The 22,441-nt window shown below is 49.1% G+C and overlaps 1 long non-coding RNA gene across 3 annotated transcripts in view; it reads left to right on the forward strand.

The window, feature by feature from the left end:
• Window positions 1-21,045, forward strand: part of LOC119968730 — a 381,383-nt gene extending 360,338 nt beyond the window's left edge. For 2 of the 3 annotated variants that reach the window (XR_005461191.1, XR_005461190.1), the window contains one exon: window positions 19,537-21,045. This is a non-coding gene — a long non-coding RNA (uncharacterized LOC119968730). Of the gene's footprint in view, window positions 1-15,309; window positions 15,573-19,536 lie in introns of all 3 variants that reach the window. The other variant, XR_005461192.1, reaches the window with a different exon arrangement.
• Window positions 21,046-22,441: the final 1,396 nt, after the last annotated feature.

Genomic DNA, 22,441 nt, shown 5'->3' on the forward strand with positions numbered 1-22,441 from the left:
TGAGGAGGTGGTGAGTGAGGAGGTGGTGAGTGAGGAGGTGGTGAGTGAGGGGATGGTGAGTGAGGAGGTGGCGAGTGAGGGGATGGTGAGTGAGGGGATGGTGAGTGAGGGGATGGTGAGTGAGTAGGTGGCGAGTGAGGAGGTGGCGAGTGAGGAGATGGCGAGTGAGGGGATGGTGAGTGAGGGGATGGTGAGTGAGGAGGTGGCGAGTGAGGAGGTGGTGAGTGAGGAGGTGGTGAGTGAGGAGGTGGTGAGTGAGGAGGTGGTGAGTGAGGAGGTGGTGAGTGAGGAGGTGGTGAGTGAGGAGGTGGTGAGTGAGGAGGTGGTGTTTGAGGAGATGGTGAGTGAGGAGGTGGTGTTTGAGGAGGTGGTGAGTGAGGAGGTGGTGAGTGAGGAGATGGTGAGTGAGGAGGTGGTGTTTGAGGAGGTGGTGAGTGAGGAGGTGGTGTTTGAGGAGGTGGTGAGTGAGGAGGTGGTGTTTGAGGAGGTGGTGAGTGAGGAGGTGGTGAGTGAGGAGATGGTGTTTGAGGAGGTGGTGAGTGAGGAGGTGGTGAGTGAGGAGGTGGTGTTTGAGGAGGTGGTGAGTGAGGAGATGGTGTTTGAGGAGGTGGTGAGTGAGGAGGTGGTGAGTGAGGAGGTGGTGAATGAGGAGGTGGTGAGTGAGGAGATGGTGTTTGAGGAGGTGGTGAGTGAGGAGGTGGTGAGTGAGGAGGTGGTGTTTGAGGAGGTGGTGAGTGAGGAGGTGGTGAGTGAGGAGGTGGTGTTTGAGGAGGTGGTGAGTGAGGAGGTGGTGAGTGAGGAGATGGTGTTTGAGGAGGTGGTGAGTGAGGAGGTGGTGAGTGAGGAGATGGTGTTTGAGGAGGTGGTGAGTGAGGAGGTGGTGAGTGAGGTGGTGGTGTTTGAGGAGGTGGTGAGTGAGGAGGTGGTGTTTGAGGAGGTGGTGAGTGAGGAGGTGGTGAGTGAGATGGTGTTTGAGGAGGTGGTGAGTGAGGAGGTGGTGAGTGAGGAGGTGGTGTTTGAGGAGGTGGTGTTTGAGGAGGTGGTGAGTGAGGAGATGGTGTTTGAGGAGGTGGTGAGTGAGGAGGTGGTGAGTGAGGATGTGGTGTTTGAGGAGGTGGTGTTTGAGGAGGTGGTGAGTGAGGAGATGGTGTTCGAGGAGGTGGTGAGTGAAGAGGTGATGAGTGAGGAGATGGTGAGTGAGGAGGTGATGAGTGAGGAGTTGGTGAGTGAGACTCGCCGAACAGCACAATCCGGACAAGCCGCAGAAAAGGCTGAAGACGATTTGAGGAACTTCTCCCAGTCCCTGAGACCCTAACTTGTGAGTCCATGCTCTTTTAAATATCACAAGTTAGGTTCTTGGGATCTGGGCGGAGGACACGATCAACCTCATTCCTGGGGGAGGTGAGGACATTCCCAAGCTCTTGACGTGATGGTACATCGTGGTGTGGGAAGTTAGGCTCCTGCCTCCGTTCGTGATCGCCCCCCCCCCACAATTATGAAAATTTAACCACCACCAATTCACAAAATTATTTCCCCCCCCGCCTTGAGGGATGGTTTAAATTGTCCAGGTGTGCAAGATGCTTTTGAATACGGGGTGTCAGGATTTAAGCAGGAAAATGGGGATTGGCGGGGAGAAGCGAGGGCCCAGTTCATACCGAATGCAGTGGTCTGGGTTATCAGTTATTACAATGATGGAGGCGAGTGAGGCAGAAGGCTGCAAATCCTTGTCCACTCCCTCTGTACTGGTGGGCAGTGAAGGTGGGAACGGGATCTGTGTGCAGCTTCTGTGGACTCTGGCTGTTGAGAGAGGAGTTGCTGGTGGGATGTGGGGTGGGAGAGGATTGGTGGGATAAGGGGAGAATTTGCCGTCGATAGCTGAGAAGAAGTTGCTATTATCAAGGAGGTGAAAGTACAAGGGAAAGGAGATAGAATCATCCTCACTGATGGTTTTCACTGAGGTTGACGCCTCCCACCCCCCCACTACCCCCGCCACTCTCAGCACATTAGCACGCAGCTTTTCCCCTCACCTCCTGAATGACTGTCCATGTGGTGCCTCTCTGTTGTGGCCAGGGTAACTTAGACAGTATTGGTAAGCTATTCAACGACTGGAGATGGAGGACAGTTGACCCAATCTTTGCCACAGTGATGTCCACCCACTCGCAGATGCGCACAAGCCAGTGGGTGATGTCAGCTCATGGTTAAGACTGCTTGGGGCAATCATGTCAGTTGTGGCTCAATGGGCGGCAACATATTTGCCTCTAAATCCCAAAGGTTATGGGTTCAAGTTCCACACTAGTGGCTTTGTATGTGAAGTCCACTTAATAATAATAATAATAATAATAATCTTTATTGGTGTCACAAGTAGGCTTACATTAACACTGCAATGAAGTTACTGTGAAAATCCCCTAGTCGCCACACTCCGGCGCCTGTTCAGGTACACGGAGTGAGAATTCAGAATGTCCAATTCACCGAAGAAACACGTCTTTCAGGACTTGTGGGAGGAAACTGGAGCACCCGGAGGAAACCCACGCAGACACGGGGGGGTGGGGGGGGGGGGGGGGATAACGTGCAGACTCCGCACATACAGTCTCCTAAGCCGGGAACCCGGGTCCCTGGCGCAGTGCAGCAACAGTGCTAACCACTGTGTCGCCCCATCCATCAGTGCAGTGCTGAATTGTTGAAAGTTCAATTTTTCAGGTGAGACATTATACTGATGCCAAGGTATCCCCTGGGGTAGACTACATAGGAATATTTTAAATATGGGCACTCTCCAACCTGCCCAGACAGTAAAAGATTTGAACCCGTGCTCCGCGTCACAGACCGACCAACCGAGCTACACCAGCCCTCTCTCCACTCTCCAACCCCAGTTGCATTCTGACGGGTGTCTTTCAACCTGGTTGATAGGAAGCAGAGATGGTCGGGGAACACTGAGGCAGGTTGGAACACTGGCTCGGAGCAGCAGTGTCTGAATTGCCCAAAGATCGAGCTAGGGGCTTGAGGCCCATGAGGAGCTCAGTACCAAAGAAAGAAACCCATATGCCAAAGAGCGCCAGCAGACAGACTTGAGAGTCAAGAAGATGGGTGGAATAGTTTATGAGGGGAATGTATGTTTAATCAAACTCCCCTCATCAACCTACAGAAATATTCCTTCAGAATCAACGTCAAGACCAATCAACAAAATTGTCATCTTTTGTTTATTCATTCACTTATTTTTTTATTTTGTATTGTGCCTGATAAGTAACCAATAACGATAGCTTATAGATCATTGCACAACTTTACAGAGGGTATCTAAGTTAATGAGATCTTCAGCAGGTAACATTTCAGCAACCAGTATCAAAAAGATTGTCTCTAACCCAAACTAGCTACCTCTCAACAACCCCCCCCCCACCCCGACCAACACTCTCACTCTCCCGCACTCTTTGATTCAACATTATAATAGATCAAAGGAATTCTTTCCAACGAGTGGCCACGGGTAGTGACAGGAGTTAGTGATCCTGCTGTGTGTTCGGCCTCTCAAAACAGGATTAGAGTGAGCAGGTCTTGGGTAACAGATGTGAACAAAGTCTGCCGTCACGCCAGTGCGCTCATCCAACTGTCACCTCTCCCTCCACAAGCCAATTACTGTCAGACGTGACCTGAGCCCCACCTCCCCCCCCCCCCCCCCCCCTTCCACCCCTTCCCTAGATATCCAGATGTGGGGGCCACGCAGTACCTCAGTCCAGGAGTCATTGTGTTCTGTAAGCGTTTGATGCTGGCAGATGAGAGAGGAAATGGATGAAAAGAGAGGAGGGGGGGAGGGGTGACATGGGTCACCTCATTCCTCAGCGTTTTAGCATTCCTTCTTTGTGATGGGAGCATCGCTCCGGAGGCCAGCTTTAAACACCTATTCCATAATTAGCCCTGGAAAAGCTGATGGGGAACCTTTTTCACGAGCCACTGGAAACAGGTGTTGAGGGCACGCGGTGCTGTTGGATCAGGGAGTTCCCAGAGTTTGACAGAGAAGGAATGGCGGATATGATGTGTGACTTGGGCATGGAGCAGTGCAGCTGGATTAGGGAGCCATGCCATCTCTGAGTCATGTACAAAAACACAAAATTATTTTTGAATCTATTTTGATAATTATTCGCGAAGGAGGGCAATGGGTTGGCAACCTCAACTCGAAGGCTCTTTCCAAGAGCCAGCATGGACTGGACAGGCAGAATGGCCCAATTGTGAGCTGCTCCAATGGCTTTGGAGCACCTTCGTCCCAGGCATATATGGTGTAGCTTTTCAAGATTGCAGTTGGTTTGAAGCACACTCTGGTTTAGGAATCTGATTTCTGAGCAGCCAAAATATTTGTTTAACTAATTGATTAGTTCTCTTTAATTTATATTTGCTCATCCGCATCAAGGTGAGAGATTAGTACTGGGGAGTAAATCTCCCTCCACACTGTCCCCATCAAACACTCCCAGGACAGGTCCAGCACAGGTTAGATACAGAGTAAAGCTCCCTATACACTGTCCCATCAACACTCATAGGACAGGTACAGAACGGGGTTAGATACAGAGTAAAGCTCCCTCTGCACTGTTCCCATCAAACACTCCCAGGACAGATACAGCACAGGGTTAGATACAAAGTAAAGCTCCCTCTACTTTGTCCCCATCAAATGCTCCCAGGACAGGTACAGCACGGGGTTAGATACAGAGTAAAGCTCCCTCTACACTGTCCTCATCAAAACACACCCAGAACAGGTACAGCACGCGGTTAGACACAAAGTAAAAATCCCTCTACACTGTCCCATCAAACACTCCCAGGACAGGTACAGCACAGGGTTAGATACAGAGTAAAGCTCCCTCTACACTGTCCCATCAACACTCATAGGACAGGTACAGCACGGGGTTAGATACAGAGTAAAGTTCCCGCTACACTGTCCCATCAACACTCATAGGACAGGTACAGCACGGGGTTAGATACAGAAGAAAGTTTCCTCTGCACTGTCCCCATCAACACTCATAGAACAGGTACAGCACGGGGTTAGATACAAAGTAAAGCTCCCTCTACACTGTCCCCATCAAACACTCCCAGGACAGGTACAGCACGGGGTTAGATACAGAGTAAAGCTCCCTCTACACTGTCCCCATCAAACACTCCCAGGACAGGTACAGCACAGGGTTAGATAGAGTAAAAATCCCACCACACTGTCCCATCAACACTCATAGGACAGGTACAGCATGGGGTTAGATACAGAGTAAAGCTCCCTCTGCACTGTCCCCATCAAACACTCGCAGGACAGGTCCAGCACAGGGTTAGATACAGAGTAAAGCTCTCTCCACACTGTCCCCATCAAACACTCCCAAGACAGGTACAGCACGGGGTCAGATACAGAACAAAACTCCCTCTACAATGTCCCCATCAAACACTTCCAGGACAGGTGCAGCATGGGTTAAATATAGAGTAAAGCTCCATCTACAGTGTCCCCATCAAACACTCCCAGGGCAGGTACAGCGCGGGGTTAAATACAGAGTAAATCTCGCTCTACACTGTCCCCATCAAACACTCCCAGGACAGGTACAGCATTGCGTTAGTTACAGAGTAAATCTCTCTCTCTACACTGTATGATTAAACACTCACAATTGGGCCAGTGGGCCGATGAATGGCAAATGGAGTTTAGAACATAGAATATAGAACTGTACTGCACAGGACAGGTCCTGTGGCCAATTTGGATAAATGTGAGGTGATGCATTTTGTTAGATTAAATCAGAGCAGGGCCTACTCAGTTAATGGAAGGTAGCTGGGGACAGTTACAGAACAAAGAGATCTAAGGAGTACAGGTTCATAGATCCTTGAAGCTGGAGTCGAAGGTGGACAGGGTGGTGAAGAAGCCAGAATATTGACTACAGGAGTTGGGACGTCTTGTTGATGTTTGGATTACTGTATTCAGTTCTGGTCACCCTATTACAGGAAAGATATTGTTAAATTATTAAGAGTGCAGAAGAGATTTACGAGGATGCTACCAGGACTAGATGGACTGAGCTCTAAGTATAGGCTGGGACTTTTTTCACTGGAACGTAGGAGGCTTAGGGGTGATTTTATGGAGGTTTATAAAATAATGAGGAGCATCAATAAGGTAGATAGTCAACATCTTTTCCCAAAGGTAGAGGGGTCTAGAACTAGAGGGAATAGGTTTAAGGTGAGAGGGGAGAGACACAAAAGAGACCAGAGGGGTCATGTCTTCACACAGAGGGTGGTGAGCATCTGGAACGGGCTGCCAGAGGCTGTGGTAGAGGCGGGCACAATTCTTTCCATTAAAAAATAGTTACATGGGCAGGGTGGGTACAGGGAGATATGGGCCAAATGCGGGCAAGTGGGACTAGCTTAGTGATAGAAACTGGTCGGCATGGACCAGCTGGGCCAAAAGGCCTGTTTCCCTGCTGTAAATATCTATGGCTCTATGGCAGGACAGCACGGTAGCACAGTGATTAGCACAGTTGCTTCACAGCTCCAGGTTCGATTCCCCACTGGGTCACTGTCTGTGTGGAGTCTGCACCTTCTCCCCGTGTCTGTGTGGGTTTTCTCCGGGTGCTCCGGTTTCCTCCCACAGACCAAAGGTCGGCAGGTTAGGTGCATTGGCTATGCTAAGTTGCCTTAGTGTCCAAAAACGGTTACGTGAGGTTACGGGGATAGGGTGGGGGTGTGGGGGTAGGATAGAGGTGTGGGCTTGGATAGGGTGCTCTTTCCAAGGGCAGGTGCAGACTCAATGGGCCAACTGGCCTCATTCTGCACTGTAAATTCTATGATTCTATGACTCTATGACTCCCAGAACAAGTACAGCACGGGGTTAGATACAGAGTAAAGCTCCCTCTACACTGTCCCCATCTAACACTCCCAGGACAGGAACAGCACGGGGTTAGATACAGAGTAAAGCTCACTCTACACTGTCCCCATCAAACACTCCCAGGACAGGTACAGCACGGGGTTAGATACAGAGTAAAGCTCCCTCTACACTGTCCCCATCAAACACTCCCAGGACGGGTACAGCACGGGGTTAGATACAGAGTAAAGCTCCCTCTACACTGTCCCCATCAAACACTCCCAGGACAGGTACAGCACGGGGTTAGATACAGCGTAAAGCTCCCTCTACACTGTCCCCATCTAACACTCCCAGGACAGGAACAGCACGGGGTTAGATACAGAGTAAAGCTCCCTCTTCACTGTCCCTATCTGACACTAGAAAATTGATTAGCAAAAGATTAAAACTCACTGGAAGGGTAAGACATCAGCGTATTTGTGCACTATTTTCTGGTGCAATAATTATGGGCTATCACACTACCTGCCAAGTAACACCACCTTGCATTTATATATTTCCTTTAACATCACAAAATATTCTAAGGCACTTCACAGGGATATTGTCAACAATCATTCACGCCGAGCCTCATAAAGAAATATGAGGACAGGTGATGAAAAGCTTGGTCAAAGAGGTAGGTCTTAAGAAGGGACTTGATGGACAAGAGAGAGACAATGGCAGAGAGATAGATAGAGATTGAGAAATACAGCACAGAACAGGCCCTTCGGCCCACGATGTTGTGCCGAACTATTGTCCTAGGTTAATCATAGAATTTTGGACAATAAGGGCAATTTAGCATGGCCAATCCACCCAACCTGCACATCTTTGGTCTGTGGGAGGAAACCGGAGCACCCGGAGGAAACCCACGCACACATGGGGATGCGCAGACTCCACACAGACAGTGACCCAAGTCGAAATCGAACCTGGGACCCTGGAGCTGTGAAGCAATTGTGCTATCCACAATCCTACCGTGCTGCCCTTAAGAAATTAATCTACACTCCATTATTCTACCCTAATCCCTGGACATATCCAATAGCCGCTTGATGGTCCCTAACGTTTCCGACTCAACTACTTCCACAGGCAGTGCATTCCATGCCCCCTGGGTAAAGAACCTACCTCTGACATCCCCTCTATGTCTTCCACCATTTACCTTAAATTTATGTCCCCTTGTAATGGTTTGTTCTACCCGGGGAAAAAGTCCCTGACTGTCTATCTATTCCCCTGATCATCTTACAAACCTCTATCAAGTCGCCCCTCATCCTTCTCTGTTCTAATGCGAAAAGGCCTAGCACCCTCACTCTTTCCTCGTAAGACCTACTCTCTATTCCAGGCAATATCCTGGTAAATCTCCTTTGCACCTTTTCCAAAGCTTCCACATCCTTCCTAAAATGAGGTGACCAGAACTGTACACAGTACTCCAAATGTGGCCTGACCAAGGTTTTGTACAGCTGCATCATCACCTCACGGCTCTTAAATTCAATCCCTCTGCTAATGAACGCGAGCACACCATAGGCCTTCTTCACAGCTCTATCCACTTGAGTGGCAACTTTCAAAGATCTATGAACATAGACCCCAAGATCTCTCTGCTCCTCTACATTGCCAAGAACCCTACCATTAACCCTGTATTCCGCATTCATATTTGTCCTTCCAAAATGGACAACCTCACACTTGTCAGGGTTAAACTCCATCTGCCACTTCTCAGCCCAGCTCTGCATCCTATCTATGCCTCTTTGAAGCCGACAACAGCCCTCCTCACTATCCACAACTCCACCAATCTTCGTATCATCTGCAAATTTACTGACCTACCCTTCAACTCCCTCATCCAAGTCGTTAATGAAAATCACAAACAGCAGAGGACCCAGAACTGATCCCTGCGGTACGCCACTGGTAACTGGGCTCCAGGCTGAATATTTGCCATCCACCACCACTCTCTGTCTTCTATCGGTTAGCCAGTTCATTATCCAACTGGCCAAATTTCCCACTATCCCATGCCTCCTTACTTTCTGCATAAGCCTACCATGGGGAACCTTATCAAATGCCTTACTAAAATCCATGTACACTACACCCACTGCTGTACCTTCATCCACATGCTTGGTCACTTCCTCAAAGAAATCAATAAGACTTGTAAGAGAATTCCAAAGCTTAGGACACATAATAATAATCTTTATTGTCACAAGTAGGCTTACATTAAACCTGCAATGAAGTTACTGTGAAAATCCCCTAGTCGCCACACTCCGTACACAGAGGGAGAAATCAGAATGTCCAATTCACCTAACAAGCACGTCTTTCGGGACTTGTGGGAGGAAACCGGAGCACCCGGAGGAAACCCACATAGATACGGGGAGAACGTGCAGACTCCGCACAGCCAGTGACCCAAGCCGGGTATTGAACCTGGGATTCTGGCGCTGTGAAGCAACAGTGCTAAACACTGTGCTACTGTGCCGCCATTGCTAACGTGCCGCCATGACTAAGCAGCAGGTGCTAAGACAGAAGGAATAAGGGGTACAAAAGAGACCTGCATTGGAGGAGTGCAGCTAACTCCATGGGGCTGGAGCTAACACAAGGTGCAAAGGACGTGTTTAATCTCCTTTCAATCAATCACGGTGGATCCCCTCAAAATCAGTCTGGAATTTAAGACATAGGGCTGGATTGTCCGTTTGGGAGATTGTCCCCACGCGGCGTGAAAACGGTGGTGTTTTATGCCGGTGAGGGGCTAGCTGCCAGGCAGCGTAGAGAACTGCCGATACGGCCCGAAGTATTGCCGGATCCGTGGCTGTGCATGCGCACGCCAGCGACCTGCAGCGGCCGCACCATGCTTCATGGCGGTCGTAGCCCGTGGACCCGTGCTGCAAAAATAGTCCCCCCCCTTCGGCAGGCTCGCGCGCCTGAACCGCGCTCCCCCCCACAGCCCCGATTAAACCCCCTCCCCGCCCGCTGATCGGCCCCTCCGCCGGCTGTGGTGCCGCTGGACTGACTCCCAAGCCGCCACCCTCAGTTCATGACGGGTGAGGCCACACGTGTCCCCCGCCGCCGGGAACTCGTCTGGTCGGGACGGGGCATCGCGGGGCAGGCCTCAAGCAATGGCCTGAGGCCGTGGAGACGGCGTGCGGTGTACCCCTAGAGTATGCCGCTTATCAGGGGGCGGAGCATCGCGAAAGCGGCGCCGCCCCCCATTCAGTCGTCATCGGGGATTCTCCGCCCCATCGCCAAACTCGAGTTTGCCGTCGGGGATCGGAGAATCCAGCCCATGATCACATTCCTGTCCAAGTGTTTGTGGTGGTTCAATAGCCCCAATCACACTCGGCAGCTCAGAGAAGCGGGGGGGGGGGGGGGGGGGACAATACATTGGGCTCCAGACAAAAGGATTGAAGGAGGAATATTGCGAATAGACCTTGCGGCCACCATTTCACCCTAGTGGCCCTCATTGGGATGCAGAGCCATCCCTGCTCCAAACACCTCAGAGACCCCAGAAAGGATCAGACATATTCTAGGCGAGCATGCACCAGGGAGGGAGAAAGAAACCTTTGAAGGAACAAAAGTGTGGGGGGAGTTTAATAGGTCGACGACGCAGCCATTTGTTTTTAAACCTCGCAGCCCGTACATTTGGTCAAATAAAATTTGCCTCGTTGCCTGGAGAGAAATGGCTAACTCGATTTCCCCCTTCCCGCCTCTCCATCCACCCCCCCCTTCCCACACGCCCTCACCCACACTCCCCCCCCCCCCCCCCCCCCCCCCCTCCTCCCGCCAATCCAAGGAGACAAATCATATTATCTCCAGGCTGCACTTTTATTTATTATTCTTCTCAATCCGGGAAGGATTGAAAGATTTGAATCGCGTAACCAGAAACAAAGCCCTTTCGGTGAGAGGGAAGGGGGGATCTAGAGAGAGAGAGAGAAAGAGAAAGAGAAGAGGGGAAGGGAAGTGCATGTGATGAATACAAAGTGAGAGAGATATTAGCAATTTTATCAAGTCATCACTGGTAGACAGCCCAGACTGGACCAGACGAATTCATTAACTGGCGTCTGAAGCTCTCCACCCAGCCCTCACTGCAGTGTTAGTGAGGTATGACTGGGGAGGGAATGCAGCCCGCTCTTATATATACCAAACGATTTGTAAAAATCACTGCTCTGCTTTTTTAAAATCGTTATTTTTATGCCGAGCGTACATCAACAGACATGGTCTCTTTTTAATTTTTAGATAGAGGTATTCTTCCCTTTTATTTCCTTCTGCTGTTATTGGCTACCTGGATTTAAATATTAGCTTTGGCGTTAACCCAGCCACTGCCTGTACGAATCCCAGTTAAAGGGGCATCACTTTCAGCGCCCATTGGGAACCCTCACCTGATGAAGGAGCTACCCTCCGAAAGCTCGTCATTCCAAATAAACCTTCTGGACTTTTACCTGCCGCCGTAAGACTTCTTAACCTTGGGAGGAGGTTCGCCACTGTCGTCTCGACACTGTCGCGGGTGGCTGTTGGGTTTTCTGTTTTAACCCCCAAGCTTGTCAGTTAAGTTGAAAGGGGGTCAGGTCTACATTGGTCCCCCTCCTCTCCTGAAAGGGGCTAACTCATTCCACAGTGCAGCCGTGGCTCACTGGGGTTCCATTGTACCTCTTGCGCCAAGAGGCTGTGGGGTCGTCTCTCTCTCTCTCTCTCTCTCTCTCTCTCTCCCCCCCCCCCCCCCCCCCCCCACTCCGAGGCTTCACTAGAAATCTGTGGCTGACCCTGTACCAGTGCAATAACGGTAGAACAACTGGAGGTGCTACCTTTGGGTGAGATATTAAACCAATGCCCCATTTGCTTTCTCGTGGATATAAAATAACCCATGGAACTGTTCCAAAGAATAGGCAGGGAAGTATCCTGGCCAATACTTTATCCCTCAACTAACGTTACGAAAACCAATTATCTGTCACACCGGTGTTTGAGTGAGCTTTCTGAGTGCACAATTTCTGTGTTTCTTTCACTGCAACACTTCAAAAGTAAAGAACTTTGGTTGTAAAGACCTTTGGGATGTCTCGAGGTCACGAATGGCACAATGCAAATTGTTTCCTCTTTCTTTACAGTTGCAAAGGAATGAAAGGAAAGGCCAGGGATTGTTTATATTTGTAGTTCATTCGGGGGATGTCCCAAAAGCAGGGGTAGTCGGACTAAACAGGTAGACGGTAAAGGCTCAGTGGGCCAAAGGGTTTCCTTTCTCCTGATTAGATCTGCTTCTGTATTCTGCTCCGCCTCTTCCGCGACCTTCACTGATATCAGAACCTTACACAGTGGGGTATCATGAGCATCAACTGAACCTGCTCCTGGTGTCTCCATGGGTAAGGCATGGAAGCTTCAGGGCATCTTGGCAATGTTTCACTCTCCGGGATCTCATCCCTCCCTATCTCTGTAACCTCTCCCAGCCCTGAGACCATCCGAAATGTCTGCATTCCTTCAAATCTAGCCACTTCCCCGATCCAATGTCAAGGCAAACAGGAAAGAGTATACTTTTTATTATTCAGTCATGGGGTGTAGGCATCGCCAACGCAAGGCCAGAATTTGTTACCCACCCCGAATCGCCCTTGAACTTCATTGCTCACTGTTCCATTTCAGAGTCATCCACTTTGCTGTGGGTCTGAAGTCACATGTAGAGTAAAGACAGCAGATTTCCTTCCCCCAAGGTCATTAGTGAACCAGATAGGTTTCTACAGCAATCGTTGTTGGTTTCTTGGCGACCGTTGCTGAGAGTAGCTTTTCAATTCCAAATGTTTGATTTATCGAATTTAAATTCCACCACCAGTTGTAGTGAGATTTGAACCCGTGTTCCCAGAGAATTATTCTGGGCCTCTGGGTTACTAGTCCCGTTACATTACCTACACTTCACTGTTTCCCCGGTATGGGTGGCACGGTGGCATAGTGGTTAGCACTGTTGCCTCTCAGCTCCAGGGTCTCAGGTTTGGGTCACTGTCTGTGTGGAGTCTGCACGTTCTCCCCGTGTCTGCGTGGGTTTCCTCTGGCTGCTCCGGTTTCCTCCCACTGTCCAATGATGTGCAGGTTAGGTGGATTGGCCATGCTAAATTGTCCCTTAGTGTCCAAAATATAAGGTGGGTGTTACCAGGTTACGGGGATAGGGTGGAGGCATGGGCTTAAGTAGGGTGCTCTTTCTAAGGGCTGGTGCAGACTCAATGGGCTGAATGGCCTCCTTCTGCACTGTGAATTCTACGACTTCTATGAAATTCTCTGATAAGGCAGTGACTTCATTTTGGAAATTATCCACTTGATGAACTATAGGTGACACCACCTCTCCATAACTGTTCAGCACCAATTTCCATGTCAAACACAGTCACTGACTTATGGACAAGACCACGTGACTCCAGCTCACATTAGACAGATGCAGGACCAACCATCAGGCCACTGCAACTGTAGCCATTGGCCAGTAGGAGGGGGAAGAGAGCGATCAAGTAAGAGTCCGAAATGTTGGGAGGGAGATACAGGAGAATGGAGGGAAGCAAAGAAGTGGAAGGGAAGGATAGAAATTGATAGAGGAAGGGACTCAGATATGAGAGAGAAAGGTAGAGGGAGGAAGAGGACAGAAAAATAAAGTGCGTAATAGAAAGCAATAGGGATAGACGGAAAGACGCTGAGAATGACATTATGATAGGGGGAAAAGGAGGAAACAGGGATGGAGTGAAGGAGGCGGGGGGGGGGGGGGGGGTGTGAAATGATCCAGGGAGAGGGAAAGGCAGAAGGAGAAAAGGAAAGTGATAAACGACAAGTAGAAGAGCAAGAGAGAGATTCAGAGTGGAGAGGGACAGGCATAATTACATCAGTCAGTGTTGCTGACATGCTTCAGGGATTTGGATCTTTTTACTAACCTCAGTGTCACTGGAATCAGTGGGAATGTTTCTGCGCGCTGGGGTGATAAGGGCAGTCACCAGGCTCCTTCGGAATGTTAACACAGGCTGTTTTGTTTGAAATTGTGCTCGCTTGCACTTTTCAGCATTTTTTTAATTGGGTGAGAGGTTGCTCAGTTTTCAGGCTGTTGGTTCAAAATTCTGTTATGGTTGGGGTTGCGAAATTTCAACGAGCAGATTTAGCATGAGTGAGGTGCCCCTTTCTTCTCTCTGTACTTTTCCTTCTCTCCTGATTCACTTCCACAGACACAAGTGAGCGCCAACAGTCTATTTGACCAGAGGGCAACCCAGTCTGGTTTTTAATCAAACTACAGTCTCAACCACCACTCAGTGGGTTGCTCTCTGGTGTTTGAATCTTATGGTTGTGCGTTTAAGTCGCACTCCAGACACTTGAATCCATTGTCCAGGATGACAATCCCATTGAAGGAGACGTCCACTGAGGGAAATATCAAACCAAAGTCTAGTACATGATGCCAGGAGTGTTTGATGGGGACAGTGTAGAGGGAGCTTTACTCTGTATCTAACCCCGTGCTGTACCTGTCCTGGGAGTGTTTGATGGGGACAGTGTAAAGGGAGCTTTACTCTGTATCTAACCCCGTGCTGTACCTGTCCTGGGAGTGTTTGATCGGGACAGTGTAGAGGGAGCTTTACTCTGTATCTAATCCCGTGCTGTACCTGTCCTGGGAGTGTTTGATGGGGACAGTGTAGAGGGAGCGTTACTCTGTATCTAACCCCGTGCTGTACCTGCCCTGGGAGTGTTTGATGGGGACAGTGTAGAGGGAGCTTTACTCTGTATCTGACCCCGTGCTGTACCTGTCCTGGGAATATTTGATGGGGACAGTGTAGAGGGAGCTTTACTCTGTATCTAACCCCGTGCTGTACCTGCCCTGGGAGTGTTTGATGGGGACAGTGTAGAGGGAGCTTTACTCTGTATCTAACCCCGTGCTGTACCTGTCCTGGGAGTGTTTGATGGGGACAGTGTAGAGGGAGCTTTGCTCTGTATATAACCCTATGCTGTACCTTTCCTGGGAGTACTTGATGGGGACAGTGTAGAGGGAGCTTTACTCTGTAACCAATCAATGTAGGAGTGATTTTCCGGGAATGTTACAAATGGCATTTCACTCTGCACCTGCCCTGGAAGACGGAAAGTGTTAGATTAGCAGCACAGCATACATCTCTACTGCCTTAAATGATCAGGAGAATATTGAAGGTTAAATTTAATTGTCTGGTTAATGCTGATGAAGGAACATTCTCGCTACTGATGAACGGTGGTTGTGATTGGCAAGCAGCTGTAGACATGGCAGTCAGATATCCAGACAGTCACCTGAGGATTATCTCTGCCTGCCAAATGAATCACAGGACTGACACCTTAGCATCTGCAAGAACAGCCACACTGAATGAAAATCAATTTTATTTGCCAGATCCCACAAAGCTCTGAGTTTAGTCTTGTCCTTTATTTGCAGAATGCTCTCCACGATCTTCACACACACTCATTAAAAATAAAGGCTGTGATGAACTACCGACTAAAATAGGCCTTAAGACGAGTCTTCTTTCAAAATTATTTTTAAAAAAACCTTGCATTTTCTCTTCATTTTGCAGCGCTGCCGTGCTGATTTTTCCAGCGTTGCCATGGTTACTGGTCTCCAGTAACCGTACCCCAGCGGCTGAGTGGTCCGAACAGTCCTGCTGAAAATTGGCCTGTCACTCAACGGGTGGCTCGACACGCTTTCGCAGTTCCGTGTGACAACCTGGAGTGTTACGGGCAGAGGGATATTCTGTAGATCTCATGTCTGCACTCCGCAACCCCATCGGAATGAATGCAAACCAATCCCAGTTCAAAACAATTAATCAGCAATATCAAGGTCTCACAAATAATTTAAAATAGCAAGAAAAATGTTGCATCCGCAAGACATCCCAAAGTGCTTTGCAGCCAATTTAGTCACAGGACCCGGTTTTGAATTTAGTCACAGAAATTCGAATTCAATAAAAATCTGGAATTAATTTGTCAGTTGTTGCAAAAACCCATCAAGTTCACTGATGTCCTTCAGGGGAGAAAATTTTCTCCCCTTAGCTGGTCTGGCCTACATAATAATGATAATCTTTATTGTCACAAGTCAGCTTACATTAACACTGCAATGAAGTTGCTGTGAAAATCCCCTAGTTGCCACATTCCGCCGCCTGTTCGGGTACACTGAAGGAGATTCAGAATGTCCAATTCACCTAACAGCATGCCTTTCGGGACTTGTGGGAGGAAACCTGAGCACCCGGAGGAAACCCACACAGACACGGGGAGAACGTGCAGACTCCACGCAGACGGTGACCCAAGCCGGAAATTGAACCTGGGACTCTGGTGCTGTGAACCAACAGTGCTAACCACTGTGCTGCCAAGCCTGTTGTAAAGTAGGAAACCTCACACCAATTTGTGCCCAGCAAGATCCCACAAATCATGGCACAGTAGCACAGTGGTTAGCACGGTTGCTTTGTAGCGCAAGGAATTCGGGTTCGATTCCCAGCTTGTGACGCTGTCTGTGCGGTATCGGCATGTTCGCCCCGTGTCTGCGTGGGTTTCCTCCCACAAATCCGGAAAAAGACGTGCTGTTTGGTGAATTGGACATTCTGAATTCTCTCTCAGTGAACCCGAACAGGCGCCGGAGTGTGGTGACTAGGGGATTTTCACAGCAGCTTTACTGAAATGTTAGTGTAAGCCTACATATGGCACTAATAAAGATTATTATTATTATTATAATTATCTGTTTTTAGTGATGTTGGTTGAGGATTAAATATAAGGCCACTCCTCCTCTTCTTCAAATATTAGTGCCATGCAAACTTTTAAATCCACCTGAGAGGGCAAACACATATGGGCGAGATTCTGCGCAAATGCGGAGAATCGTAAAGGCTGCCATGGCCGTGGGACAGGCCGTGACCCACGGCAGCCTTCACGCCCACTTCCGGGGGCCGATTCTCCCCCCTGGGCGGGCCTAGGAGCACGGCCCCGTGCGTCACGGCGGCGCGGCCTTGACAACGGTCGTCAAGGCCGTACGTCAAGCGTCATGCCAGCTGACGCGGCCGATGACGTCAGCCGCGCATGCGCAGGTTGGACAACGCCAACCCACGCATGCGCAGTTAGCGTCTTTTCCCTCAGCCACACCGCAAGACGTAGCGGCTTGATCTTGCGGGGCGGCGGAGTGAAAAGAGTGGTACTGCCGTGCCAATCGGGCCCACAGATGCCCCAAACGGGCATCTGGCGCCCATTTCACGACGGCAGTGAGCAGGTGTGTTTGCTGCCATGTTGAGACGGGCGTGAAGGGCGGGCCGCTCGGCCCATCGGCCTCGGAGAATCGCCGCTCGCCGTAAAAAACGGCGAGCGACGATTCGTGGCGTGGGTCGGGTGTGGAGGGGGGGGAGAATAGCGGGAGGGCGTGAAAAATGTCGGGAGGCCGTCCCGCTATTCTCCCACCTGGTGTGGGGGGGGCGGAGAATTGCGCCCATGATGTTTCATCCAAAAGATGGCACCGTTGACAGTGCTGCTCTCCCTCAGCTCTGCCTTGGGACAGTGAGTTTTGGTTTACTCAACTATCCTGAGTGGGATTTGAACTCGCAACTTTCTGACTCAGAGGTGAGAGTGCTGCCTAACCAGCCAAAATAATTGAAGAGAATCTATCACCAGAGCAGGATTTAAGATCCCATGATACTATTTTGAAGAAGAGCGAGGGGAGATACTCCCTGAGTTTGGGGCCAAGGTTTACCCCTCAGCTAACATTGTGCAAAGTGGCTGTGTGCATGTTGGCTGACACGTTTCTACAATAGTGAGCATATTTCAAACAGTACTTCATTGGCTGTAAATCACATCGAGGCACTTTGAGGTCAGGAAATGCACTATTTAATGCCAGACTTTCTTCCTTTGTGTCATGAACATTCCCCCGTTGAGTTACGGGATGTGGGCGTCCCTGGTAAGGCCGGCATTTATTGCCCATCCCTAGATGCCCTTCAGAAGGTGGTGGTGAGCTGCCTTTTTAAAAATCGTCTCTCGTAATCATGCTTTCCATTAGTGGTTTGCAATCTGAAATCCACTCCATGTTTTCCAAATGACTCTTATGAAAAGAGCTTATGCTCCACTTTTACCAGCGAATCCACTCCAGGAATTTACACCAACACTTTTGGGTTACTTTAGAAGCATTTCACCAGCCGATTCCTTCTCAGCTTTGTCTGTTCTGCCCATGAACATTTTTCAGTTATATTTTCAGGTTTCTAGAACCAACCGACCTTTAGTCCCTCTGGAGATTGCTTTCTTGCATTTTACTCCCTGTCCTCCTCTGCTTTTAACAGAACTGTGGAAAATGTTCTATCTCCGGCATTCTATCTCTAACTGCCCAGACTTGCAGTTAAAACTAAAGAACAAAGGAGCGTTTTTTTCCTCACAAGGACCTCTAGTTGTCAAGCAACTATACTAGTAATAATAATAATCATCATTAGTGGCACAAGTAGACTTCCATTAACACTGCAATGAAGTTACTGTGAACATCTCCTAGTCGCCACATTCCGGCGTCTGTTCGGGTACACTGAGGGAGAATTCTGAATGTCCAGTTCACCTAAAAGCATGTCTTTCGGGACTTGTGGGAGGAAACCGAAGCACCTAGAGGAAGCCCATGCAGACATGGGGAGAAGGTGCAGACTCCGCACAGACTGTGACCCAAGCCGGGAAACAAACCCGGGTCCCTGGCACTGTGAAGCAACAGTGCTAACCACTGTGCCATCAGTCAGGATTGGAATAGAAATGTCTGGAAATTACAAAGGTACGAAAGGAGGAACAAAGAACAAAGAAAAGGACAGCACAGGAACAGGCCCTTCAGTCCTCAAAGTCTGTGCCGATCATGATGCCCAAACTAACAAAATACCTAAATTTGATCCTCCAAAATGCATCACCTTGTATTTGTCCAGATTAAACTCCATCAGCCATTTCTGTGCCCAAGTCTCCAATATATCCATATCCTGTTGTATCCTCTGACAATCCTCGGCACTATCAGCAACTCCACTAATCTTTGTGTCTTGGGTTTGAGCAATAGCTGAGCTGAGACAGAGATAAAATCAGGCAATATCCGGGATATGCAGTTTTAGAAATAGTGTGAGTATGTGGTTGTATATTCATCTCGGGATCATCTCTGACATTGAGGTTGTCAACAGATTGGTTTCGCCTGAAACTGTTATGAGGGAGAGGGATGGAATCAGTGTTGTGTGTACAGGGTTCGGAGCAAGGGCCTCAAACAGTCTTCCCAATTTCTAATTGGAGGGAATTTCTGGCTGTCGGCTGAGCAATCTGATAATTTAGTAACAGTGGGAGAGAGAAGGCAGTGAGGCTGGGCTGGGTATCGCCAGCACACATGTGGAAAACCAATGCTGGTGACCAAATATTCTGCTGACAATCATGGCTGAGGCTCAGACGTGAAGAGTGGCCAGTTCATAAGGCCTCTGTTCATCAGTAAGAGGCAGTGCCTTAGTGAGAGGAGACGTGGCTATCAAGTTGTGGGGTGGTCAGGGTGATGGAAGCCCTTCCGGAATAGAAATCTGCAGGAGTGGATGCCCCATTTATTTCAATAATTATTCTTCTGTCATTTCTAGTTTTGTAATTTATTTTCTGATTGAAAGAAATGTTAAACCTGATTGGATGTTGCGAATAAACAATGCGATAGGTTTGATAATGCATTGTCTGCACTTTTCACTACACTATGTCCTGCGCGCTTGATCCAATTTTTCAGTCACTCTTTAAGTTGCTTTGATTGTGTTCTGTCCCTGTTATTGGAATTAACAAGTTTTATTTTTCCTTCTCAGTCAGAAACACTTTCTTTTTGAAGTGTCTCTCTGTGTCTGCAGTAATTGGAATTCGTGATGCTTAGCACCTCTGGAGATCTCCGCTGCGCAAGAGAGAGGGAGAGCGAGAGAGCGAAAGAGAGAGAGACCGTGCCCGGATGAGCCTGCTACACTTGTTCAATTCTAATGCGCCACATCAGAGGATGAGCAGCAATCCGTCCAGTATGTGAGAGGCAGAGGAGAAGTGAGAGTATGAGAGTAAAGGGTCCAGGTTCCCCACCACTCCCACCCAACACCCATCTCTTGGTGCTGAATCATTTCTGCCGACCAGCCCCCCTCCCCTCACTCCCTCCACTCCCAACCCACCCTCACTCCCACATTTTCAAGAGACAAAAGAGTACTGTCAAAGCTAAAACATGATGAGCCATGGGATCAGACAAATAGGCATTATTAGCAGTAAGGTTCTGGTTTCTCTCCATCTGTTCGACTCTTGGGTTATGTCACAGGATTGTTGCAACACACAAAGAGACTATTCGGCTATTGTGTCTGTACTAGCTCTCCGAATGAGCAACTGCCTCTATTACCATTCCCCCACCTTCTCCCAGGAACCCTGCACAATCTTCCATTTGAGATAACAGACTGATGCCCCCTTGAATGGGTCGATTGAACCTGCCTCCATCACACTCCCAGGCACAGCATTCCAGACCTCAACCACTTATGTATTTGGATTCATGTAATTCCCTCTCCCTTTTCTTCCTCCCCTGAGGGCAGGGAGTGCTGCGGGTTGAGACTTCCATTGATCTGTAACCACCAAATAACTCATCTGCTTAATCCGCTCATCACCTGTGATGCCTATCAGGGCCGTCGATGAGAGATTTGCTTCTCTTCTTTTTCTATGTTCTTTTCTGTTGCTTTCGTTGGGGTTTGTGTGTGTGCGTTTTGCCAATTGTTTCCCTTCCTCTCTGGAATGCTTTGACTTAGAACCATAAAATGGTACAGCAAGAAATGAGGTCCTTTGGCCCACTGTGACTGTACTAGCCCTTTGAACAAACTTTTCAATTAGCCCCACACTCTCTCTATTCCTTCCCCGGAGCACTGCAAATCTTTAGACAATGCAGTAAATACACAGTCCACCACATTTCTTTAAGTAAAAGACACACTATAAAGTGCAAGAGTTTTATTATTTGTAGAAACATGTGTCATTTCTTCCCCAATTTGAAATTGAAATTAATTTGAACTGCGCTCTACCTGGAGAAGAAAATGACAGAGGGGAGCATTTTTAAAATATTATTTTGTCACAGGATGCGGGGGTTGCTAGCTCGGTCAGCATTCATTGCCCATCCCTAGGGTGGTATTTTACAGACCTTACCGCCCTTGACAGAACCAGAAGCTGCCGCCAGCGACCAATTATAGAACATAGAACATAGAACAGTACAGCACAGAACAGGCCCTTCGGCCCTCGATGTTGTGCCGAGCCATGATCACCCTACTCAAACCCACCTATCACCCTATGCCCGTAACCCAACAACCCCCCACCCCTTAACCTTACTTTTTAGGACACTACGGGCAATTTATCACGGCCAATCCACCTAACCCGCACATCTTTGGACTGTGGGAGGAAACCGGAGCACCCGGAGGAAACCCACGCACACACGGGGAGGACGTGCAGACTCCGCACAGACAGTGACCCAGCCGGGAATCGAACCTGGGACCCTGGAGCTGTGAAGCATTTATGCTAACCACCATGCTACCGTGCTGCCCGTTATTCGCTGCATCCACCATGGGAAAACCCAGCAGCGACAAGTGCCATCCCCAGTTGCTCTTGAGAAGCTGCTGGTGTAGGTGCACCCACATTGCTGTTAGGAAAGGGGTTCAAAGGGGGTTTCAAAGATATTAATGGTGATATAGTTCTGAGTTAGGATGTTGTGTGGCTTAATGATAATAATAATAATAGCTTATTGTCACAAGTAGGCATCAATGAAGTTACTGTGAAAAGCCCCTAGTCGCCACATTCCGGCACCTGTTCGGGGAGGCCAGTACGGGAATTGAACCTGCACTGCTGGCGTTGTTCCGCATTACATGCCAGCTGTTTAGTCCACTGTGCTAAACCAGCCCCTTGGCTTGGAGGGAGACTTGCAGGTGACGGTGTTCCCATTCATCTGCTGCCCTTTGGCCTTCTAGATGGTGGAGGTCGCAGGTTCGGGTCTGGTAGGGGCTGGCTGAGGAGCCTTGCTGAGTTGCTGCAGTGCCTCTTGTAGATGGTACACACGGCTGCCACCATGCATTATTGGTGGAGGGAGTGAACATTGAAGATGGTGGATGGGGTGCCATTCAAGCACGTTGCTTTTTCCTGGATGGTACTGAGCTTCTCGTTTGTTGTTGGAGCTGCACTCATCCAGGCAAGTGCAGAGTATCCCATTGCACTCCAGACCTGTGCATTGTAGATGTCGGACAGGCTTTTGGGGGGGTCAGGAAGTGAGTTACTCTCCACGGGATTCCCAGCCTCTGACCTGTTCTTGTAGCCACTAGCTAGTCCAGTTCAGTTTCTGGTCAATGGTAACCCACAGGGTGTTGCTAGGGTTTGAGCATTTCCTTATGGCTCTTGATCCTCAGCAAAGACCCTTGTAGAGAATAGGATAAACCACGGGATGACTTGCATCTTGGCTCTGCCTTGGGGGAGTGGAGTGGAGAGGGGGAAATGACTACCTTTTTGCTTTGATCCCCCATCTGCCTTCGCATTAGGGTGGCTGGGTTCTGGAGCTGTCTGTCTTGGCATTGTCTATGAAAGGGTGGGTCACCCACACAAGGTATTAACACTCTATGAGCAAATGTGTTGGAGCATCAACATAGAATGTCACCACACTGCCCAAACCTCCTCCATGCCAATGCCCTATTCAAGTGGGCAGTCGACACTTTAGTCTTGACA

This window comes from Scyliorhinus canicula, chromosome 7 (assembly GCF_902713615.1).
Source record: "Scyliorhinus canicula chromosome 7, sScyCan1.1, whole genome shotgun sequence".
NCBI classification, from domain to species: domain Eukaryota; kingdom Metazoa; phylum Chordata; class Chondrichthyes; order Carcharhiniformes; family Scyliorhinidae; genus Scyliorhinus; species Scyliorhinus canicula.